This window comes from Eublepharis macularius, chromosome 2 (assembly GCF_028583425.1).
Source record: "Eublepharis macularius isolate TG4126 chromosome 2, MPM_Emac_v1.0, whole genome shotgun sequence".
Classification (NCBI taxonomy): Eukaryota; Metazoa; Chordata; class Lepidosauria; order Squamata; family Eublepharidae; genus Eublepharis; species Eublepharis macularius.
Genome location: NC_072791.1, coordinates 126,176,919 through 126,195,953, shown reverse-complemented (window position 1 = coordinate 126,195,953; position 19,035 = coordinate 126,176,919).

Genomic DNA, 19,035 nt, shown 5'->3' with positions numbered 1-19,035 from the left:
TTTATTACTGACCTACCCCCCTCCAAGGGTCACAATTGTATTTTGGTCGTAGTGGATTTATTCTCCAAACAAGCTCATTTTATACCTTGCACCACTATACCTTCGGCTCGAAAATTGGCGGATATCTTTCTAAAACACATTGTAAAACTGCATTCTTTTCCATCAAAGGTGATTTCGGATCGCGGCGGGCAATTCGTTGCCAACTTCTGGCGGGAGCTTCTACAAATTATGGGAATTGAGCAAGGTTTAAGTTCAAGTCATCATCCTCAAACCAACGGACAGTCCAAAAAAACTATTCAAATATTAGAACAATTCCTCCGCTGTTATATTAATTTTCAACAGGACAACTGGGTTGATTTGCTTCCCCTAGCAGAATTCTCGTATAATAACAGTGTACATGCCTCCACTGGAGAAACTCCCTTTAAAGTCGTTTATGGCTTCCACTTCAAACCCTTCCCTTTTGAAGCGCTCCCCCCTCCTACTTCAGCAGCCAAAGACATTTCAGACTGGTGGGGGGAAGCTGCTCAACAATGGACTCTAATTAAAAAGCATCTAGACAAAGCCAAACAGGATTACAAAAAATACGCCGACCGCCATCGTGTGGCCGAATGGGAGTTACAACCAGGAGATCTTGTTTACCTCTCCACAAAGAACTTGAAAGTAGCACAAACCAGCCGCAAACTAGCTTTGAAGTTTTTAGGACCCTTTTCTGTTCGTAAAGTAATCAACAAAGTGACTGTTGCCTTAGATTTGCCAAAGAATTTGCGCCATGTTCATGATACCTTCCATGTCAGTCTTTTGAAAAGGGCACCATCAGCAGACCACTGGCACGCTCGAGCCCCTCCTATTCCAACCTTGATTGATGATCAAACCCATTATGAAGTACAACAAATTTTGGACTCTAAACTAAAAAGAAATCAACTATTTTATCTTATCAGACTTTGACTCTGGGTTTGATGAATGGGTGCACTCTGTACATGTTCATGCTCCTAGATCAGTCAAGGCATTTCATAATCGTTATCCACATAATCCTGGGGGAGGAGCATCTTAGAGGGGGCAGAATGTCAGGATTAGAATGTTCTTCCTAAGTATGTAACCAAAGAGACTCCATATTAATTCTTTTAGTATTCTAAGTGCTTCGTTCACAGGTGCCAAGATGTTCCCAGCAGCTATCTCACAGAAGAGGATTGTTTTGGCTATCGCTTTTCCAGCCTTGGGAAACTTTCGCTTTCTCAGCTTCAAAGAGATTGTTTTGAGAACTATGGGGGGAGGTTGGGTCTGCTGGGATCTGATACTTTGTACCTTATGCTTTGCCTGTCATTCGTAACAATACACGTGTACCAACCCAGATATTGCATCTGGGCCAGTGGACTATAATGATTGCTTTTTCAGTAAATCTTTTTGGAAACAACGGACTCTTGTCTGATTGCAGAAGGTAGTCTGGATTACAATTATTATTTAGCCACAGATCTGACAGGGGGTTCATGAGGGCTTGTTCCTTGGTCAATGGAAATAGAGATATTGGGAAAACTAAAGCACTGTTGTGTTAGCAGTCAAACCTACCTTCACATTATTAAGAAGGCTTATGAATATGGCAATATCATAAGCCCACTCTCTATTCATTTTGAACACAGAAATGCTGCCTAGTAAGGCAGGAAATGGAAGCCAGATCCCAGCTGGGAGCTGGAAAATAACTTGCTTGTGAGGTGCCAGGAGAGACCAGCATTCAGCCCCCTTGCCCCAAAGATGTGCAAAGATCCTAAGACAATAGGTCTTCCCAGAGTTCCTGAATTAATCTCCTTAACACACCCTACCAATCTTTCTTTGTCCCATTCCAGGCTATTCAGAGATCTGATAGCCTCACCTATCCAGCCATCACAGGCTGTCAATCATCATTGATAACTTTAGTTGCACGCAGGAAGGCTTAATTAAACCTCCCAATTTTATTGTCTCACCCTGGAGACAGCCTTCCAATTCTTTGTTTTGCCCCAGAGATAGCTATTAAGTTATTGTTTTGAGGTAGAAGACATAAACCTGCCCCAGGGTATGTTCCACAGTATAACTGGACTTCCTGCTGGCCCATTCAGTATGTGTGCCCTTTGGATCCACTTGTGCACACCCTCAGATTACATGTCTGAGCTCCTCTCTCCTTGCCATGCATCACTGGATGCTGAAGCTACCCTTCTGGACTGGTAACTATAACCCCAAACCCCTGAAACTCTATCCAAACTCTTCCCTGCTTTTCATAGGGAAACTGTATATGTGTGGTGTATGTTCTTGTATGATTGCATTTGATATTCTTTTTTAATAAAAATTATTCTTTAAACACCCACTTGGTCATTTTGAGAGTCCTCTGAGGGACCTTGTAAAAATTGGTAGAGGATCTCGCAGTTAGCTCCTCTTGCCGCCTCTCCTTGCACGCTAATTCCCCCAACTCACAATGAGACTCTCATTTGGGTAACAGTTGGGTAGTTGAAGAAAGATGGCTACTTTTAGGTTGGTATTCATTTGATTAATCTGTTTAATTATTAGTAGTCTTTAAATTGTGATTTAAATTGTACTCTGTGTATGTATTCTTCTGCTTGTTGTGCTATTTGTATTATAAACTGCCTTGATTACCACAAGGCAGAAAGGCAGCTGATATATGTTTTGATTAGGGTTGCCAGGTCCCTGGGCTCCCTTAACGGGAGATTTCCAGGTCCCTGGACTCCCCTGGCAGGAGATTGGGAGCCTGCACTTACCCCGGTCTCTGTCTTTGTACATGCACGCAGCGTTTGCTCTTGGCTCACATCATGACGTCACTTCTGATGTCATGATGTCATCACGTGGGTCAAAGGTGCCCCGTGGGTCAAAGGGCTCCCTTGTCCTTGCTGCCGTGCTCTGCTCACTACCGCTCTCTCTGCCGCTCTTGCCACTACCGTGGCCTGCTCGCTGCAGTGTTAACTTCGCAGGCACGCAGCCTATGGGGCACAATTCTGCCTCAAACAGGCCACTGGGGGCATGTCACACTGCTCAGGGGGGTACCCCAGGGACTGCGCCCCCCCCCCTGCCAGCCAAATAAGTGAGCATTGGGGGGGAGGGTGAGAGCAGGGGAATAGTAACCCTACTTTTGATTGATTGATTGATAACTAATACATACTTTCATTTTCTTTCCTGTGTTAGAAAAGAGAAGATGCTCTTTTTATTCTCCTCAAATGGGTTTGCAAACTATCTACTGAAAATATATGTGCTTATGAGAAGTGCAGCTATAGAAAATTTATCTAGGTAGGTCACTTAAGTTGCGCCAAATCCCTCTTTGACCAGTGTTATGAAGCTGTTTCTATTGCCATGGCAGCAAGGACATGTCAGTATACTATTATGGAACAGAGAGTCCTGCAAGTATAGGGAATGAAGGGTGAGACCACATACAACAGAAATATGGTCCTGAACCCTGCTACAGCAGCTGAGAAGGACAGATCTGGAGATCCTACAGTTTTGAATGAGTGTGGACAGAACAAAAGCATTTCCTTCTTTACCCACAGGACGAAGGTGCAAGTGAATCCCTTCTACCCTCCTGATGCATTTCCATGGGCTGTTCAGGGCTGAAGTATGCATTTGCACAGGGGACTGGATGAGGTACCTCAAATTGCAATGAATTTTGGAGCCAGCATATATAGGGATATTTCTCTGTACAAATACCTTTATGCTGTTTCCAAAGGTAAAAATGTTTTGTGCATTTGGAGTATAAGGGATTTCCAACTAACAGCAGGCAACGTGAAATAGCTGATAGTGTGGTTTTCCACAGATATATGTTATTCTCTAAAATAGAGGCTCTGTTTTAAAGAACAAGGATTTGATATACCTGTCACATGTTTGATGCAGGCAACAGACTTGAAGTGTACTATTGCTCTTTATTTTATGTACATTAAAAAAAAACTTATTCTGCACCCAAAGAAACCACGAAAATGAAGCATTTGGCAGTATCCCTACTCTGTCCAAATGAAGACATTTTAGGAGTTTCAGATTTTTTTATATCCTTACATTATTTTAATTTTTTTCCCCAGTAACACCAGGAAGAACTGAGCCATCCATGTTTTATCATAGTGATAGTTCTTCAAAAAAGCCCATTCAGTCTAAAGTGCATTTTAATTTAAATGGGAAAAAAGGGAAGCAAAGGGAGGGGGGTTGCAGTTCATATCTATATTTACCAGGATGTCAAACTAAACCTGAATTGGAACCCAAACTGGATCCTGAACTACAAAAGTTTGGTGGGTCTCCTGGAAATTTTCAACCCAGTGTTGTTTGTACCAGAATCAGCTTATATAGTTCCACCAGTTGTTGCCTTGTGCAGTGACAGGGGACATGCACTCCTGCAAAAGCATACCATCTCTGCCTGGCTCTGCAAGTTCATACAGCATGTGTTATTTTTGTCCAGGAGGAGGTCATGATCAAAGCACACTGTCTTGAACAATCCTGCCTCATAAACAGAAAGCAGGCATCCATGGTGTTCTTTCCTCCCATGCTAAAAGAGTGGGGAGGAGAGAGTTTTCTGCATGTGATGCAGCAGAAATGGGAAAACTGTTCCCCCTTCACTGTTTGTGCAAGGGGATAAATGCTTGGAAGAAAGGCAGGAGCTTTCCCTTCCCTAGTAGCAGCTTTCCAAGCCCATTTGAGTTTTCTTTTTTTTTTTAATGCAAGCCATTCTTCAAAGCTGCTGTGTGTCTGCAGGAGCCTGCGTGGGCTTCGTGGAGAACTCATGAAGGAAGTAACATTTAGAGTGATTCTGAGTTTTACTAAGAGCACCAAAAGGGACATTTGATGTATTAAAATGGCAACAAGGCAGACAATTGTAGGCTTGCTGACAAACATGGTTGTTGCAAAAGTTAAATAATTCAGAACGATCTCTATCATATATTGATTGAGGACAAAAATTCTTGCTATCAAAAATTGTATCTGGGGAGAAAAGAATAATACACAGTGGGGAAAATGTATTTTGTCATTCATTTTTCTCAATGTAAACCCAAAGCTTTGTGTTCGGCCTTAAATTTAGCTACATTCTCCTGCAGGTAAGTCCTCTGCAAATTCTAGCCTGGGGGTATACTTTTTTGCTTTGTATTTAATGCTGTTTGAAGCTGCTTGAGTGAAACTTGTGAAATTCCCAGTAACACAGGAGAGGCTTGTGTTTTCCACTTAACCCCTGAGTTCTAAGTCATGTTCACAAATTGTCTGAGAGACTTGCTGCACATAACTTTTGCTACATGCTGCTGGCGGGCTGAAGCACCGTTCTACACAAGTGGCATTGATCCAATATCTGTGGTCATACTGCACTATGAATACTTGGGATTCTGCAAGGAAAAATGGCAGTGGAGTTTTATGGGAATTAGTGATACTCTTTTAGCTGATTATTTTCACACAATGGCAAAATGTATCCTTGGTAACTAAAGAAATAAGCAAGCAGATACTAATCCACAACAGATAAAAACAACAGTGGGGTGAATATTTAAAAGTTGGAAGAGAGGCTTATTTTTACAAACAGAAAGATGTATATCAACTGAAGTGAATCAACTGAATTAGTGCTAGCAATATTTTTAGCACCAATAAAACAAATATAATTTCAGATTGCTCTGTGTGCTCTATCTACTTGGCATGCTCTACAGCCTCCTCTTTGCTGCTGTAAGATTCTCAGCCTATAGCTTTTGGCAGTCCCAGCAGAGTAAGCTCTTTCCACTAACAAAATACAAAATGCAAAATTAATAAAAGGACCCTTTGAAACTGACAAATGTGCCTGAGGCAAACTATCTGCCCAGCAGCTGGTTAAATTTTAATCAGTTATTCCACCCCCCACCCCCCATCCTGTATATCTTTTGTACAGAGCTCCCGAGTCTTGAGTGTGGCCAAAGTTCGTTAAAAAGAAATAATGGGAGAATCCCTGTTCTCAGAGGTGCTTTCCCCCATCTGTTCCATTCTTTTACTCAGTATAATAGATGAGAGCTCACTTTGTATTGTTGTTGTTGTTCCAAAATTAAATAACTGATCATTTTGAACTACTCAAAATGCAATCGCATTTCATATTAATTTGAACCTTCACTAACATTACAAGAGGACACAATCCATTTTCCACACAGCATAACAACATCATGGGACTCAAAGGAGCTCTCTTCCGTCCTTCACCCTCCTGGCCAGCCCTGAGGCACAGATACACCAACCATTGTTTACAGGAGGTGGCCTGTGTGCGCGCACCCATTGTCTATTCACACATTCTACTCCTTCCCAGCACTCCAACCTGATAGTTTTTCTTGCCATGGGATCAGGCCCCAAACCAGCCCCTGCCAACCAATTCATGTATCGCATCCTCTGTAACTTCTAAAATGCCTAGCTTATAGGAAGCTGATTGCAAACAAAATAGTCATCAAAAACATGTCAACCTGCCTGCTCTTTCCCATCAAGCATGGGGGACTGATATATAGGAAACAGAATATATATTGGTTGAGTCTCGTTTAACCCGGGCCAGACTGACTTTACAAATATGTAACCCAGACCCTAAATCCAATGTGATTTAGCTAATGCTGCTTCTACTAATAGGCTTCTGCTGATAGGCAAGGCATATTCAGACATAGTCCTAGGATTACACTGGTAGTTTCTTAGAGTCAGGACCCAAAACTGGACTGTAGTGTCATGGGGGTTTGCTACATGAGATCCCCTCCCCAATTGGTTCTGGCCCCATTCTGCTTTGGTTTATCTTGATTTCCACTCACTTTTTTTTTTTTGCTTTCAATTTTCACTTTGGGGTTTTTGTTTGTTTCATGGTTTTTTTCTGGTTCTTTTGAGACCACTTTTATCCTGATCTTTTTTTGAAGCTAATTCTGATTCTCCATTGTTCCTTGTGCATACTGTTATATTGAGTTTTGTCCTGCCCATTCTTTCCCCTCTCCAACCAACATTTTGATGATTGGACATTTTTCATTGAAGAATGTCCACTTCTCTCCCCTTTACCTTCCTCCTGATTTTTATCTTTTTAAAAAATCGTTCTTTTCATATCAGCGTATCAATATACCATTGTATTAATGGATCCTGCAGGTTCTCTGATTTCCCAACTTTTATTTTTTTTAAAAGTAAGTCTCTAGCCTCTTCCATTTCAGAGATGTGCCTTTTCCCTTATATCTCCACAAAGGAAGGGGCTAAAATTTTTACTTTTTTAAAAAATGGAAGTCGGGAACTCAGAGAATCTGCTGCATCTATTAAATTGGTATATTGAAATAGTGATATGAAAGTGATGATTTTAAAAAACTGGAAAAAAGCCTTGATGGCCCAGGGGAGGGGGTGAACACTTCCAGCACCAGGAAAAGCAGTATGGTTTAAAAGGGACATAGATGCTGCTGCTCCAAGCTCCATCGCCACAGAGGTTGGTTTGCCTTGTTAGTGCTGTCTCTGCCTCCTGGCTCTGGACGGGGCTCTCCATTTTGGAACACAATGGGGGGAGGCTTAGGAATGGGTGGCGGAGCTACTCCTTTTTAAGGCTCCCCCATGCAAAGACAGTCAATGTGCTCATATCAGCTCATATCAATATATTGATATAAGCATGCATAAGAAAAAAACGAGTGGTGCTGCTGTGACATCACTTATGATGACAGCACCCTCCTTTGAATATCCTGATTATTTAAGGCATGTGAGGAAGAAAATTAATGGATGCTGTAACTAAAAATGTAGATGGAGGGTAGACATGCAGAAAAACATAACCACACCAATGCTTGTAGATCAACTGCTAAGAAAATTAGGAATAAGTTGAGTGCACGGAAAAGCCTATAGAAAGAGAGAGGAAGATCGCTGGACAGCAAGACCCTTTCTACATTGTTTCTCTACTTCTGATTTTGTTAGAAATGGAAGATCCTTCTTTTTCTTCTTTTTCTTTTTTTGGGGGGTGTGGTTGGATTTCTTTCCAATGGAAGTCAGCATTTATTTTTCTGCATAGTCTTCTCCCCTTATTGAAAGAAGAATTTTGATTGGAAGAATGATTTTCCATTAATGCTTTCCTCACTGCTGACATCCTACTTGAGACTTTCTCTTCCTATCCCTCTTTCTCCCACCAGCAACTGCTTCTTGTCACAGCTGGAATCAACACCTCCTCCCCTGCTTACATAGCAGTCCATCACCATTATCATCATCTCCCACTCATTGCCTTCAGAGGCTTTTTCAGGTGAAAAACATGGGATCCATTGCTAGCTTCCTGCTAGCTTATTGGACACCATTCATCCCATACTGAGCCAAGCCATGCCTTACCATTCAGGAAAGGGCTTCCATTCCCCTTACCTTGCTAGACAGCTGAGCCCTGTGCAGAGTGGGCTGCTAAGAAAAGCAACAGTCTTGCAATGCTGCTGCCTCCACCTCCATGGAACCTGCACATCCTCCCACTACAGCCACAGTGCTGCCTTGGCCCACTGCTCCCTCACTAACCACCTATACTGCCACCCCAGCCAGGGGCTTTAGCCCCTTAGGCTGGTGGCAGCCATTTGCCTCCCTGGCTGGAGGGAGGCAGAGAAGACCAGCCCTGCTTATGGGGCTTTACTGAGGGGGGCGGAGCTTATAGGCAGTAGGCTGCCGCTCCGCCCTCCTGCAGATTAGTCTCGTCTCGTGCTTGGCTGGAGAGGACGTTGCCTCGCTCCGCTGGCACGAGGCCTCATAGGACGCTTTTTCAGCCTGTGGGGAGACAGGCTTGGTTTGTTTGGGGGGCCCTTGGTTGTTGCGGGGCCCAGTTCCTTAGCCCACTGAGCAGCCTTTCTGCCGCTCCTGGGTGGGCGAGCCTCGGGGCGGTTTCTGCAGCCGACTGTGTGCTCCGCCCCCCTCGTTTCTTCTTCATCTCAGGGGGGGAGGCGCCCGTGCCCACACGTTTGCGCGCCACTGCCCGCGGCGAGGCGGCCGCGCCGGCGCTCGCCCGTTTGCGGGCCGTTTCTCCCGCCCGTGGGTGAGGCGGCCGCGCCGCCGCACGCCCATTTGCGCGCCGTTTTTCCCACCCGCTGGCGGGGCAGCTGCGCTGGCGCTCGCCCGTTTTGCGCGCGGTTTTCCCGCCCGTGGGTGTTTGTGCGCTGCGGCTCGTATAGTGCTCAGCTGGGAACAGAGCGTTGAGCCCTGGTGGGGCGAGTCACCTGGCTCCCTGTCACGCGTAGGCGCGGGTGAGGGTTTTTGGCCACTTATTCTGTGGCCCGTTAGTTCTTAATGCGGGTGTTAAATTGGCGGCAGCCATTTAGGGAGGGCTGGGGCATTGACGGCAGCCATTTTGAGGGCCTCAGGACGGCAGCCATTTTGTGGGGTAGTTTTTAAATTTGTTCTGGATCCCTCGGCCTGCACCTGCTCACTGGGTGCCTGCCCTCTGGGGCCTTGATTGCATCTTAGGTGGCAATTTGCCTGGCCTTGATAGGTGCAGTGGCTGCCAATTTGCTGGCCTGAATCATATATACTAAAAAGGTATACATTGGTTGCTCAATTGGTTGCTAGGCACCTGGCAGTACCTTTCTTGCAGGTGCTAATAGGTCTCTCTCGAGGGCTGGGATGGGGCCTAAGAAAGGGGTCAGTAGTTCTAAGGGCAAGCAGCCCCCCCACGCCCCCCGAAGCGTGCTGCAGTTACCTTGTCATCCGACGAGGAGGAGGAAGGGTCTTTAGGTCGAGCCATCATGGCTCGAATTACGGCACTGGAGCAAGCTAGGGCTCCTCACACAGGAGGGGGGGGCAGTAAACGGCCGGCACGGTCGGCGTGGTCTGTGTCCATGACTGACATTCTTTCTCATTTGTCCGCTCTTGAGGGAACGTCTGAAGGGCCGGCGATCCCCTTGGCGGCGGTGGGTACACACGCTATAGAGGAGGATGTTGTCGGGACAGCAGCTGGGGAAATCGTGGCAAACTGGCCAGCAGAAGCAGGCCAGCTAGCGTTGGTGGTCCAGCCTCCTGAAGTGGAGGGTAAGTACGATTGTCCCCAACAGGTCACGGCTTGGCCCTGGCCGTCGGGGTCTCAGACATCACAACATAATGTTTCTATGCAGGGACCTCCCATGGGTGGGGCAGGTGGGGGCCTTCGGCCCTCTGATTGTGCCCACTGGGGCCCCCTGTCCTTCCCTCACCAAACGCCCTGGGCCGCGGGCTGGCTTTCCAACCCTTCAAATGCTCCGGGTGATACAGGTGGGGCCAGGGCATGGGGTTGTTGTTCAGGAGGGCCTTGGAGCAATTATGGGACAGTGCCCTCCCGGGCTCTCCCTGTGGGTGACACGGCCATGCCGCTAGGCGATCACCTTACCCCAGCCACGTGAGAGAAGATTTTGCGTGGGGAGTATGTGGACGTCTTTACCCTTCTCTTCAGGGATCTGGAGAAAAGGGACAAAGAGGACCTGGAGGATAGAGATAAAGAACGTATTAAGCGCCACAGGATTGATAGAACCTGGGCCAATTGGCTCCCAGGTTTCTTTATATATGCAGGTGTGATAGCAAGGGTTCAGCCTTGGAGGGCCGCCCCGCTCATTCAGTATATGGACATCCTCCCACTACAGCCACAGTGCTGCCTTGGCCCACTGCTCCCTCACTAACCACCTATTGTCCACCCCATCAGAGCAGCACCCAGTTTTGTTCACTTCCTCCTCTTTCTTCAGCAAAGAGAGCCATAAGAGGGGGAAAGCCAGTGATGGGAATCTGACAGAGAGACAGAGGTGAGCAACACATGTTGCAAGGCAGCTTGCAAGAATTGGCAAAAGGAGGTCTGTGCATATGGCAAGGCAGAGGAGGGACTGAAGAGACTTAAGCAGTCAACACAGTTTGGGGCCGAACAAGCAGCAAACAACCCATGCAGAAAGTGTTCATGACTTCTAGACCCCTGAGACGCAGAACAGAGGAAAATGTCTAGGAAAGAGAAAGAGAAAAGACTGGCCAAACATCTTCAAGACTTGGACAACTCATCAAATTACATACCAACTAGGGCCAGTCCAAGATAGTTCAAGGTAGTTTGCTACCCCCAGCAAGGCATACTGTTGCCCTGCAACTACCACCTTTAGTTCCCAAACACAACATAATTTTTGAAAAATAACTTACTATTTCCATTTATTTAACATTAATATATGATACAGATTAATTTGTTGCAAAGAATCATAATTCCAGTGCATTTTTAGAGCTATTATGATTGCCCTCTTTCCTCAGAAAAGAAGTTTTGTGGAACCACACAACCAATATATTTATTGGTTGCTGAATAAATAATTGTTGAATTAGGATTTAAGAATAGATTTAATTGTGTTTAACCATGGCTTCCTAACAAACACCACTATGGCTTTTGTGAATCATTACTGTGCTTATCTTGCATTTGTGATCTTTCATAGAAATATTATAAGTTATACCTCTCACATTTCTTGGCTGTTTAAACCCAACATTTACATTTTTCCATGTGTGCAGCTATGTCTGCTGACAGGATTCATTTCATGTCTCTGATGTAATAGTTTTTATCCATGAGAATAAAAGGAAAGCTGTCTGGGATTAAACTAAAGGTTTGTCTAGTTTACTATAATAAATCAGTTAATCTTTAAGGTGGCAAAAGATTCCTTTTTGAGTTTGCTACAACAAACTATCATGGGTACCCCTCTGGAATTCACCTCTGCAATTAATTATTTAATTTCCACCAAGATCTCATCATGGCTTAGCTCTGAAAACTATGCTAGAACTGAAACCTGAAAGCAAAATATCTCTGAGCATGCACAGAGTGTATTCCTTTCTTAACTGAATAAGTATAGTCTCCTGAGTACCACAGACTTAAGAATTCACACAGTTTTAGGCAGAACTTTTAGATATAAGAACTTAGCCCACAACTCTTTCCAGAAACAATTCCTTTTGCTCCTAATTTCTAGCCCCACCTCCCAGCTTCCATCCACTTAAAGTTTAAAAAAATCCAGAACAGTGAGAAAAGGCCATTCAAGTGTTTCTTTTGATGCTTTATCAGTAAGTTACAATGATTGTAGACATTTAGAGAAAGTTCTTTCCATACTTCAACCACCCCCGCTCCATTTCCCATCCCTAGAGGTGTCTGGCTCAATTGCAGTTGACTAGAGAAGGAAGTAGCCATATAGTTTCCATTTAACTTTGACTATAAGACCATCTATATATAAAGATACTGAGAAGATAGTGGTATCACTGAATTATATTTTTAAATCCCTCTGTAAAATTATGAGAAAACAGGCATCTGTTTGGGTGTGTGTGTGGGGGGGTATCATGCCACCTTCTTGCCTGCACTGCAGCAATGGAGGAGATTGACAGCAGTTACAGCAAGAACCCCTTGTTTTGCAGAGGACTGCTGACTAGTGTCTGGGGTCAGGCTTGCTGCCCATACCAAGCAGCCTAGACAGTTCCACATCCACCCCCACCTCCACTCCACCTTACCCGGAGATCGGGCAACCCCAGCACAAGGTGAGGAATGGGCCAAGAAGGAGAGGGGCCCAGAAGATGAGCCAGCGAGAGAGGAGTACCGCATGAGGACCAGCACCAGGTCGAGCCTCACCACTCCTCCAAGCCGTGGAGCGACAGTTCACCCTGTAGCAGCTGAGGGAATGTCAGCGAGGCATTCTTATCCTGGCAGCCCCAGCAGGAGAGCACAGGTGTCAGTCTACGGAAAGCAGGATACTCTGATTTCGTCTCCCACCCCTTGCAGCAAGAAATCCATGGTCTCTTGACTCAAAGGTTCTTTATTGAGAGATTATATATTCAGAAAGTACAAGTGTCCATAGGTTATCCAAAGGCTAAAGCAAGCTTCTGGCTGTACATAGATCTCTTGTTGAGAATGACGTAGTAAGGGCTTGCTACAGTATATCAAACCCTCTAAACCATCCCCCACCCTCGGTGTCTACCCAGCGGTGAGTTCTTGCAGTGAGACCCACTGTACATCGTAAGAAGGGGGCTCCCTCCCCCTCTCACTTTCGAGCAGTCCCTGCTCCTCCACATAGCATCCGGCCGAATCGTCCCAGCAGTAATCTGGAGCCACGCTGAGCATTGCCGGGGGAATTGCCGCCGTGGAAGTTTGCAGCATCTCCCAAGCATAACCTCCTCCAGTACTCCTTCCCTGAGTCTCTAGTATAGGAGAGAGGTGAGGGTCAATGCTGCTGCTGAGTCCCATCCTGGCCAAGTAGTGCGTAAACAGAGTCCCTCTGCATCGCTCAGAATCAAGCGATCAAGAATCAAAGTTAATTCATACAATGCATATAGCATAGTGCTTGGAATCAGTTCATAGCTGTCTGTAACAAAGCAAAGTTTTGCCACAATCATGTAGATATCAATTGGTAGATGCCTCATTCATGCCGCCTATGGGTTTCGCTGACATGTAAGGAGTCCAGTCCCATTTTGCACAAAAGGCTTCTTCACAGACAAAACATAATGAGTGTAACAAGCAGTATCATTCCACCATTACAGATTACTTCCGGATGATCTAGCAATCTCTACTGGTTTGCTAAGGAGGTGACCCCTGGCAAGGACCCTTCCTGATCTCCTGGGTAATTGGCCCCTTAACATATCTAGTACAGTTTGGCCCATCCCCAAGACAAGCCAAATACCTTCATTTGAATGACCTTAAAAAGTGGCAAGAGAGGGAACTCCAGGAATGTTAGTTGGCCAAAAACCCTCTCAAACCATTGGAGGGGTACCTACTATGAATCCCACAGGAAGGAAAGCCTGAAAGCCCCATGCTTGATGATGTGTTGTTCCCAACTCAACAGGAGCAGCTAACCATCCCTTTGCAAGTCTTCCCAAATGACTTCTCCACGATTCCAGGCTGGACTCCATTGGTGGCCCATGCCATCCCCACCCCAGGCAGACAGGTAGCTCAGGCTCCTGGGTGGCCCTAATCTTGGAAGTAATGGAAGGCTGTAGCCAAAGAAGTGGCTGACATGCTCCGCCTCCAGGTCATAGAACCATATCATAGTGAATGGTGCAGCCCCATAGTATTAGTGCCTAAACCCAATAGCTCCATCAGATTTTGCATCGACTACAGGGAAGTCAACAAGATCACCAGATTTGATGCATATGCTATACCCTGAGCAGAGGTCCTCATAGACCAGTTGGAGACAGCCCACTACCTCTCTGCTCTGGATCTTACAAAAGGGTATTGACAAGTCCCCATGGTAGAGGCAGACAAGGAAAAGACAGCTTTTGTCATGCCCCAGGGGTTGTTCCCGATCCGGGTTATGCCATTCGGGCTCCATGTGCAGTGGCCACATTCCAGTGGCTAGTCAACAAGGCACTCGCCCAATGCCAACGCTTTGCAACTGCTTACATCGACATTTGGATGAGCCAAATGGGTGTTCCAGTCAGGGCTGGACCACCCACCTACAGCTCCTCTGGTGAGTGCTACAGGCTCTGGGCTCTGAGCAAACTTGGAGAAGAGCCAGTTGGGCTTTCAAGAACTAAAATATCTAGGCTTCCATGTGGGGACAGCTACGGCCCCTGCCCGACAAGGTGACATAGACCTTAGAGGCCTGCCCCTATCCAGCAACCAAACAACAACTATGCTGGTTCCTGGGAATCATCAACTAATATAACAAGTTTATTTGCAATGTTGCCAGTATAGACAGCTCCCTGACAGATCACCTTAAAAAGGACCAACCCACGAAAGTCTGCTGGACAGCCACAAGCCAAGCTGACTTTAGGACCCTCTGCTCAGCACTCTCAGGAGCGCTGGTCCTCAAGAACCCCATTTTTGTCCGGCTCTTCATCATGCAGACAGAGGTGTTGAATACAGGCCTCAGGGTCATGTTGTCACAATCCATTGAGAGACGTGAACATCCAATCCTTTTTATTAGCTGCAAGCTCTATCAAGGAAGCCATCTGGGTCTGCTGTCTCACCCATGGAAGAGGGGAGTACTCACAGAGCCCAGCATTCCTTTTTAGACAGAACTTTACGAAATTTGCCAATGAGAGACTGCTCTCATATTAGCCTCAGTAGCTGCCACCAGTCCTTTTAGTCTCTCCCAAGACACAAGAGCAAAAGGACAAATCTCTAAGCCTGTCAGGGAAGTAAACAGAAAGTCTACCTTGCAAGGGTAACTTACAAGCAGAGTTCTTTGAACAAAGATTTACCTGGTAAGGGTTCAGGGGTCAAGACCCCAGTTAGTCTGTGAGGTTTCAGAATCAAGAACCACACAAGATAAAAAATATGTAATTATTTATTTAATGCAAAGCTATTCAAAATAACAAGACAAGACAGACTGTGGGGAATAAGGTATCAAAACCTTAGCATGTAAGGACTATGGTAGTTCCATGTAAGGACTACGGTAGTTCCAGAAGGCAACACAGAAGTTAGGGACAGGTGCAAAGTAATAAAGTCTCTTGCATAGAGGTAAACAGGACTTCAGTTGTACAAGTCCATTACAGCAGTCAAAAAGATGGTTGCAGAAGAACTTCCATCTTACAGATTCAGAGCCAGAGCTGAGACCATAGTGAAGATGAAGCTGAAAGCTTGAACCAAGCTAAAAACCTAGAGCTCCATGTAGTTAACTTATTTTTATCAGTTTTAGAAGCCTAGGTGGCCCAGGCCTGTTAGCCAATCAGGATCTCAAAAGCTGATGTCACTGTTGCTAGGGTGAGTACATGAGTGGGTGGGAGTAAAACTAATCTGCAGCTTTGGTTGCAGATGCAAAATGTGCTGAGGGTTCAGGAATGTTCATTAGCTCAAAGCTGTACCATGGAGATTCTAACGAGCTAATGAGGTAGCACATTATCTTATCTCCAAGGTCACTGTGTACTGAGAGCTTTTAACAGGCTCTATTCTCAGGCCTCTTCTGCCTGAACCAAAGATTTGAAACATGGCTACAGTGAGTTTGAACCAAAAACGCCATTTTCTTCACAAGCTCCAAGCGGCGGAATGGAAGTATGCCACAGTAGAAAAGGAGGCCCTGGCAGTAAAATGGGCTGTTGGTGCCCTGGGGCCAAGCTCAGTGGGTACCTCGGCTGAGGGCTCACATTGATTATTATTAATCAGTGTCTGATCTGTTCAGGTCTGTGGGAGTGGTGGGCTAGGGCTCTAGTCCCTCCCTCCCTCTGGTGCCAGGGCTGCTGCCAGGCCCTGGGGCCAAACTCGTTGGGCACCTGGACTGAGGGCTCACCAAATGATTCTTATTATGATCACAATCCTAATCATTTTAATTATGATTCTTATTATTACTATTATTATTCTTAGTCTCTGTGCCTGTTCTGCCCAGGCATCTTGGTGTGCTGAGCTATGGCTGTAGCCCCAGCCTCTGGTTCCAGTGCTGCTGCCAGGCCCTGGGGCCAAGCTCAGTGGACACCTCAGCTGAGGGCTCACACAGTGTTAATAGTGCCTGATCTGTTCAGATCTGTGGGTGTGGTGGGCTAGGGCTCTAGTCCCTCCCTCCCTCTGGTGCCAGGGCTGCTACCAGGCCCTGGGGCCAAGCTCAGTGGGCACCTCGGCTGAGGGCCCACATTGATTATTATTAATCAGTGCATGATCTGTTCAGGTCTGTGGGAGTGGTGGGCTAGGGCTTTAGTCCCTCCCTCCCTCTGGTGCTAGGGCTGCTGCTGGGCCCTGGGGTCAAGCTCAGTGGGCACCTCAGCTGTGGACTCACAGTGTTATTAGTGCCTGATCTGTTCAGATCTGTGGGTGTGGTGGGCTAGGGCTCTAGTCCCTCCCTTCCTCTGGTGGGATTGTCTGGAAGATGGCATTTCAGCAAGTGCAGCTTCCCTCCTCTTTTACAAGTCAAACTCCACTTGTCCAAATGCCCTCCATTTCTATCTGTTCAGGAACCTTCCCTGGTCTCTTTAGGTTAGCCTGTATGGACAACATTATACCATGTACTCCATTTGCAAAGCTTGTGCCTCTCAATATTTCTTTCTCGAGCCATGTGCTTGATTTTATGAGATAGAGGAATATAGATCTATTTTGACCCTTTGAGGCTATATTTTACACTTCTAGGGAAATGAGATCTAGTCTCTGAATGCTTCATGTTGCAATAAATCTTTCAGTCTTTAAAGTCTTTTCAAAGTCTTTTTAATTTTCTGAGCCACTTTGTTAGAGATGCTAACTCTGAGCTCGAAAATTCCTGAAAATTTGGAGGTAGAACCTGGGAAGGGTAGGGTTTGGGGGGGGAGCTCAATGGAGTATAATTCCATAGAGTCCACCCTCTAAAGCAGCCATTTCCTTCACAAACTGATCTCTGTAGTCTGGACATCAGTTGAAATTTCAGGAGTTTTCCAGGCTCCACCTGGAGGATGGCAAACCTACCTGGGCAAGTTCCTGGAGAGGTGGCATAAATATTTACTAAATAAATAAAAGAATAAATAATAAAAGTGTCACAATATGTATTCCTGGTTTTGCTGTAACAGGCTAGTGCTACCCTATGTATGTGTTACCTGGGAATAAACTCCACTAAATACAGTGAATTTTTCTTCTGACTAAACTGCACTGTAACACAGCTACCTGCCTAAAATCTCTCCCTCTCTGAATCCAGTCCTGAGCATGGTTACTCATATCAGATGGCACCCAAGTAGATTTTTAGAATTTTTGTGCCAAGATGTTGCTTTTCTATCATCTTGCCTTTCCCATCCACAAGCTGTTCAATTCTGCACCTTAGTAAGTAGGGGTACAGCTGGAATTAGAAACTTTTTGTTAGAGTATGCTCATACGTGAGGTCAAAATTTCATGACCCCCATAGAGCCCAAATGAAGTTCCTTATAATTCCAAGGGGTCATAAGTGTTTGCCATCTTAATGTAACAAACATTTGGTTTGCTTAATGAAATGACCGACTTAGCCAGAAACTACATTTTGCTTAGGAAGGGTTGTATTGCTAGTTGGATTCTGCAATTGCCAATTTAGTTGAGCAACCCCTACCCCCACTCCAATAAAACCCCAAGAAATTCATGAGGAATCATGGTACAGGTAATTGGTTTATTAGACTTACCTTCCTTCTGTATGTTTACCCTAAAGTTTTAACTGTAGCAATGAACTAACTTGCTTCAAAATATATTTCTATATAATGCTGTGCCTGAGGCATTATAATAAGGTGAGAAAGCCCAAGGCAGAACACAGCTACATCTCCACATACACATATTGAGCTTGAGGTGAAAATACTTTCAAGCTATCATTTGCCTTGAGTTAATCATGTCTTTGTCTAAATTACCCTGATAATATGGCCTATAATAAAATCTCATTGTATCCTTTACTCACCAAATATATTCTTGTTTACGTTCTTGATGTCTGTTCTTTATAGTGACTGTTCCCTACTCACTTTCAATAAAACTGTATTATTTATGGATTGTAAACATCAACAATTAATTCTTTTAAGCTAAAGATAGAGGAAAATATGAAGAGCCCTTATTCACCATAATTACAATAATAGAACTAAAATAAATCTAACAGATAAACTACATTTGCAGTTTTGGAGATTTCCTGTGAAAGAATGGTCTGGGTTGACTTGTTTGTCTTCTGCTGATAAATTCAATATTTCTTTGTGTTTGTGTGCATCATCATCCTATTGCAGTGACTGTGATCCATGTGCTTGTATTGGGTATGCAATGGTTAGAGTACACCAGGCTATATCCAGGATTATGGTAGTATATCTGGTCACTCCATTTAGGTTCCATGCGGCATTAAGGCATTTCCTTATAGGTACTGCAGCATGAAAGCAACTTTCTAATCTTATAAGATTATTCAACATAACTACATTAAGAAAAGAGCCCATAGATGACCTTGCATAATAATGAAAGAATTAGTGCAAGACAGGATCCTATAACAAGGAACTTTTTTCATCTCACATTAGAAGGCTTCTAACAGTGAAGTCCTAAGCAAAATTACTCCAGCCTAAGACCATTGAAATTAATGGGCTTAGATTGGAGTAACTCTGTTTAGGATTTCACTTTAAATCTTATCCTTACTAGCTGACTTAAATTCTGTATATTTGTTTTTGACCATGGGTATTCAGAATCCCAAACTTCTCTGTTCCATGGATCTGCTAGGTCTAATCCAGCTAAGGTTGCCAGGTCCCCTTCCCATTCTGGTGGGAAGGGGGGCATGGCACTGACATATCACAGTGTGT